The sequence below is a fragment of the Arachis stenosperma genome, chromosome 1 (genome assembly GCF_014773155.1).
Source record: "Arachis stenosperma cultivar V10309 chromosome 1, arast.V10309.gnm1.PFL2, whole genome shotgun sequence".
In the NCBI taxonomy this organism is placed as follows: Eukaryota; Viridiplantae; Streptophyta; class Magnoliopsida; order Fabales; family Fabaceae; genus Arachis; species Arachis stenosperma.
In genome coordinates this window covers 87,772,512-87,779,203 of record NC_080377.1, presented here as the reverse complement: position 1 = coordinate 87,779,203, position 6,692 = coordinate 87,772,512, and the positions used below count along the sequence as shown (strand labels likewise).

Genomic DNA, 6,692 nt, shown 5'->3' with positions numbered 1-6,692 from the left:
TCGACCCTAACAAGATGTAGAGAAAGCCATTGGAATTTGGAAATGGTCCCATGAAGTCGATTCCCCATACATCAAAGATTTCACAAAAAAGCATATTTTGTTGGGGGATTTCGTCCTTCTTAGAAATATTTCCAAACCGAATGCATTGGGGACAAGATTTGCAATAGAAGGGAAGAATCTTTGAGAAGGGTTGGCCACCAAAATCTGCAATCAAGGACTTTTCTTGCCGTTCTTTGGGGGCCGTAGTGGTCACCTCCTTCGGAAGAATGGCAAGCGTCCAAGATTGCTTGGAATTCGGTTTGAGGTATGCACCGTCGCACTATTTGGTCCGCTCCATATCTCCACAAATAGGGATCATCCCAAACATAGTATTTGGATTCGCTTTTCAGCTTATCCTTTTGATGTTTGTTGAGATTGGGAGGGAAGGTGCGTGAAACCAAGTAGTTTGCTATTGGGGCATACCAAGGAACTACTTCCGAGATTGCGTGCAAACCATCTAGAGGAAAGGAGTCATTGATAGGAGTGGTGTCGCCTTTTGTGTGTTCGAGGCGACTTAGATGGTCCGCCACTAAGTTTTGGGAACCACTCCTATCCTTGATCTCCAAGTCAAATTCTTGTAATAAAAGCACCCAACGAATTAATCTCGGTTTTGATTCCTTTTTGGCCAACAAATACTTTAGTGCCGCGTGATCCGAGTACACTACTACCTTGGAACCAAGAAGTTAGGCTCGGAACTTGTCCAAAGCAAAAACAATAGCTAGGAGTTCCTTTTCGGTAGTAGTGTAGTTGGATTGGGCTCCGTCTAGTGTTTTGGAAGCATAAGCTATGACATAGGGAATCTTACCCTCGCGTTGTGCTAACGCGGCTCCTATCGCATAATTCGAGGCATCGCACATGATTTCAAATGGTTGAGTCCAATTCGGTCCTCGCACAATAGGAGCTTGTGTCAATGCTACTTTAAGTTTGTCATATGCTTCCATACATTCCTTGCTCAGTTCAAATTCAGTGTCCTTTTGTAGTAGTCGAGAGAGAGGTAAGGCCACCTTGCTAAAGTCTTTGATGAATCTCCGGTAGAATCCTGCATGTCCAAGAAAAGAGCAGACTTCCCTCTCGGAGGAGGGGTAAGGTAAACTAGATATGACATTTATTTTTGCCGGATCTACGGAGATGCCTTCTTTTGAGACTATGTGTCCCAAAACAATGCCTTGTTTGACCATGAAATGACATTTTTCAAAATTTAAGATGTAAATATACCATTTATTAAAGCTCTCTAGCAAATGTCTTTCTACATCAAGTATATAAAGGAGCTACTAGCCAGAAAAAGTCCATTGAAGGGTGGACAAACTATAAAGATGATTAGGGATTGCAATGCTCTCATTTAACCAGGGCCACCCACAAAGAAAGAGGATCCAGGGAGTTTCCACATTCCTTGTGCCATAGGAGGAACAATGATTGACAAAGGGCTTTGTGACTTGGGAGCAAGCATCAACTTAATGCCTCTCTCCCTTGTGAAGAAGCTCCAAATCAATGAACTAACCCCTACTGATGTAATTATCAGGTTGGCTGACAAAACTCAAAAACAAGCAATAGGGGTGGTTGAAAATGTGCTGGTTAAGGTTGGAAGCTACTATCTTCCCACAGATTTTGTTGTTCTGGAAATGGATGAGAATCCTATCTATCCCATCATTCTGGAAAGACCATTCTTAGCCACAGCCAGAGCACTCATAGATGTAGAGCGAGGAGAGCTAGTGCTGAGAATACATGATGAGCAGCTCACTTTCAATGTTTTCAAACTCTCACAAGAATCAAGTCAAGAAAACAAAGAATTAAGAGAAGAGCACAATGAAGCACTGATGAAAGAAATAAACAAGGAAGCACAAACAACACAATTGGAAACCACATTGGATGTGAAGTCACATATTCAGGAAGAACCACATTCAAAGGTAATCCAAAGGGAACCAGAACCACCAGATTCATGCAGAGGAAATAACAAGGATCCTCTAAGGAAAGGAGCTATAAAGAACAAGCAAGCATCAAGAGATACAAAGAAGAAAGTTCCAAGGGGATGGAGAAATAAGAAAATTCCTACAGAAAATTTCTCACCAGGTGATGAAGTGATTTCTACATACTTTCCATCTATACCACCTCACTTCCCCACTATTCCATCTCAGCTGCCTCCTGTGTACACTATCAACAAAATCTTATCTTTGGAGCATATGGAGCTTATCAACAAAGCCAATGGACATAGGTTCACTGCAAGAGGAGAGGATTTCAAGCACCACCAACCACCCTGACAAGGGTCAACCGTCAAGCTAATGACGTTAAAGAAGCGCTTCATGGGAGGCAACCCATGTTCTATACCTCTTTTCTTAAAACTCTAATAATAAGTAATAAGGCAATTTCCATGGGATTTCAAATCAATGTTGACAACTAATATAAAGCTCCTCTACATGCAATGTATAGTACATGATAAGTTTGGTGTTCAAAGCACATCAAGTGAGGTTTGAACACAGCCTATGAGGAATATTTATTCCCCAAATTTGTTGCACCATGTGATCACAAACAAGTTTGGTGTACTGATGAGCGGATAATTTGTACCCTTTTTGGCATTGTTTTTAGTAGTTTTAGTTAGTTTTTAGTATATTTTTATTATTTTTTAGTTAAAATTCACTTTTCTGGACTTTACTATGAGTTTGCGTGTTTTTCTGTGATTTCAGGTATTTTCTGGCTGAAATTGAGGGACCTGAACAAAAATCTGATTCAGAGACTGAAAAGGACTGCAGATGCTGTTGGATTCTGACCTCCCTGCACTCGAAATGGATTTTCTGGAGCTACAGAAGCCCAATTGGCGCGCTCTCAACGGCGTTGGAAAGTAGACATCCTGGGCTTTCCAGCAATATATGATAGTTCATACTTTGCCTAAGATTTGATGGCCCAAACCGGCGTTCAAAGTCACCCTCAGAAATTCCAGCGTTAAACGCCGGAACTGGCACCAAAATGGGAGTTAAACGCCCAAACTGGCATAAAAGCTGGCGTTTAACTCCAAGGAGAGTCTCTACACGAAAATGCTTCATTGCTCAGCCCAAGCACACACCAAGTGGGCCCGAAAGTGGATTTTTATCTCATTTACTCATCTCTGTACACCCTAGGCTACTAGTTTTCTATAAGTAGGACCTTTTACTATTGTATTTTGATCTTTGGAACCTTTTCTTGAGATCTTTTGATCACTTTGGGAGGCTGGCCATTCGGCCATGCCTAGACCTTGTTCTTATGTATTTTCAACGGTGGAGTTTCTATACACCATAGATTAAGGTGTGGAGCTCTGCTGTACCTCGAGTATTAATGCAATTACTATTGTTCTTCTATTCAATTCCGCTTGTTCTTTGTCCAAGATATCACTTGTTCTTCAACTTGATGAATGTGATGATCCGTGACACTCATCATCATTCTCACCTATGAACAAAGTGACTGACAACCACTTTTGTTCTACAAGCAACAAGGCTCTAGTGTTTATCTCTTGGATTCTTTAACCGGAATTTTCGTGGTATAGGCGAGAACTGATGGCGGCATTCAAGAGAATCCGGAAGGTCTAACCTTGTCTGTGGTATTCTGAGTAGGATTCAATGATTGAATGACTGTGACGTGCTTCAAACTCCTAGCAGGCGGGGCGTTAGTGACAGACGCAAAAGAATCACTGGATTCTATTCCGGCCTGACCGAGAACCGACAGCTGATTAGCCATATGCTGTGACAGAGCATAGGAACATTTTCACTGAGAGGATGGGAGGTAGCCACTGACAACGGTGAAACCCTTGCATAAGCTTGCCATGGAAAGGAGTAAGAAGGATTGGATGAAGACAGTAGGAAAGCAGAGAGACGGAAGGGAAAGCATCTTCATACGCTTATCTGAAGCTCTCACCAATGATATGCATAAGTATCTCTATCTTTATCTTTATGTTTTATTCATCATCTATACCCATTTGAGTCTGCCTGACTAAGATTTACAAGGTGACCATAGCTTGCTTCATACCAACAATCTCCGTGGGATCGACCCTTACTCGCGTAAGGTTTATTACTTGGACGACCCAGTGCACTTGCTGGTTAGTTGTGAGAAGTTGTAGTGATCACGATTTCGTGCACCAAGTTTTTGGCGCCGTTGCCGGGGATTGTTTCGTGTATGGACAACTGACGGTTCATCTTGTTGCTTAGATTAGGTATTTTTCTTCAGAGTTCTTAAGAATGAATTCTAGTGTTTCAAGGTGATGTTCTTATCATCACCAAAGCTGATTGATCCTCATCAATTTAGCTCTTGAATGCAATGTCTTGCTGAAGCTTGGCTAGCCATGTCTAATTCCTTTAGACTGAAGCTTTAGACTAACATTGCATGATTCCTGGAATTCTCATTAAGAATTTTGATACCTTCATTTTCCTTTTCACCTAATTTTTGAAAAAATCCAAAAAAAATTTTACAAAATCATAAAAATCCAAAAATATTGCATGTTTCTGTTCTTATTGCATTCATGCATGTGTCTTCATTGATCTTCAAGTTGTTCTTGATGATTTCATTGCTCTGATCTTTGAATTCTATTGACTTGAGTGTTTTGTGTTTCTCATATGCATTCTCATGTTGTTAGTGTCATTAGTATACAAACTGCTAAGTTTGGTGTCTTGCATGCATTGTTATTTGATTTTAGTTGCATTTTGATTATTCCTCATTATTAAAAATCCAAAAATATTTTTAATTTGTGTCTTTTCAAGTCAATAATACAGAGAATTGAAGATTCAGAACATACTGCAGAGGAATCACACAGAAAAAGCTGGGCATTCAAAAATGCCCAGTGAAGAAGACAGACTGGCGTTTAAACGCCAGCCAGGGTGCCTGGCTGGGCGTTTAACGCCCAAAAGGGTATAGTTTTGGGCGTTAAACGCCAGAATGTGCACCATTCTGGGCGTTTAACGCCAGGATGGCACAAGGGGGAAGATTTTGTTTTTCAAATCAATTTTTTTTCAAGTTTTCAAAGTTTTTCAAAATCAAATCTTTTTCAAATCATATGTTTTCAATCAAATGTTTTCAAAATCAATTTCTTTCCTTTTTCAAAGATACTTGCTAACAATTAATGATTTGATTGAACATTTCAAGTATGTTACCTTTTCTGTTGAGAAAGGTTTAATGTTTGAATCATATCTTTTCTTGTTAGGCAATCCATTAATTTTTAAAATCAAATCTTTTTAAAATGTTTTTCAAATCATATCTTCTCAATCACATCTTTTTTTAAAACCATAATTTTTCAATCATATGTTTTTTATTACATCTTTTTCAAAATAGTTTTCAATCAAATCTTTTTGATTTCTAATTTCAAAATCTTTTTCAAAAATCACTTGATTTCTTTCCCACTTTTATTTTCGAAAATCAATTAGTGTTTTTCAAAATGTTTTTAAAATCTTTTACTTAATTTTCGAAAATTACTTCCCTTCTTCTCACATCCTTCTATTTATGGACTAACACTATCCCTTAATGCGAAATTCGAACTCCATCTTCTTTGATAAGTTCGAATTTTCTACCTCTGTCTTCCATTTTTCTATTCTTCTGACACCTCAAGGAATCTCTATACTGTGACATAGAGGATTCCACATTTTCTTGTTCTCTTCTCTTTCATATGAGCAGGAACAAAGACAAAGGCATTCTTGTTGAAGCTGACCCTGAACCTGAAAGGACCTTGAAGCGAAAGCTAAGAGAAACTAAGGCACAACTCTCTGTAGAGGACCTAACCGAATTCTTCAAAGAAGAAGAAGACATGGCAGCCGAAAACAACAACAATGCCAACAATGCAAGGAAGGTGCTGGGTGACTTTACTGCACCTACTCCCGACTTCTATGGGAGAAGCATCTCTATCCCTGCCATTGGAGCAAACAACTTTGAGCTTAAGCCTCAATTAGTTTCTCTAATGCAACAGAATTGCAAGTTCCATGGACTTTCATTGGAAGATCCTCATCAGTTTTTAGCTGAATTCTTGCAAATCTGTGACACAGTCAAGACTAATGGGGTTGACCCTGAGGTCTACAGACTGATGCTATTCCCTTTTGCTGTAAGAGACAGAGCTAGAATATGGTTGGACTCTCAACCTAAAGAAAGCCTAGACTCTTGGAAAAAGCTAGTCAATGCCTTCTTGGCAAAGTTCTTTCCACCTCAAAAATTGAGTAAGCTTAGAGTGGAAGTCCAAACCTTCAGACAGAAGGATGGAGAATCCCTCTATGAAGCCTGGGAAAGATACAAACAATTGATCAGAAAGTGTCCTTCTGACATGCTTTCTGAATGGAGCATCATAGGTATTTTCTATGATGGTCTATCTGAACTGTCCAAGATGTCTTTGGATAGCTTTGCTGGAGGATCTCTTCATCTGAAGAAGACGCCTACAGAGGCTCAAGAGCTAATTGAAATGGTTGCAAATAACCAATTCATGTACACTTCTGAAAGGAATCTTGTGAACAATGGGACTAGTCAGAAGAAAGGAGTTCTTGAGATTGATACTCTGAATGCCATTCTGGCTCAGAACAAGATATTGACTCAACAAGTCAATTTGATTTCTCAAAGTCTGTCTGGAATGCAGAATGCACCAAGCAGTACTAAGGATGCTTCATCTGAGGAAGAAGCCTATGATCCTGAGAACCCTTCAATGGAAGAGGTGAATTACC

General features: G+C 39.6%; 1 non-coding gene across 1 annotated transcript; it reads right to left on the bottom strand.

Annotated features, from left to right (window-relative positions):
- Nucleotides 1-6,199: 6,199 nt before the first annotated feature.
- Nucleotides 6,200-6,307, bottom strand: LOC130950450 (small nucleolar RNA R71). Its single transcript, XR_009073579.1, has one exon. It is a non-coding gene; the product is annotated as a small nucleolar RNA R71 (small nucleolar RNA).
- Nucleotides 6,308-6,692: the final 385 nt, after the last annotated feature.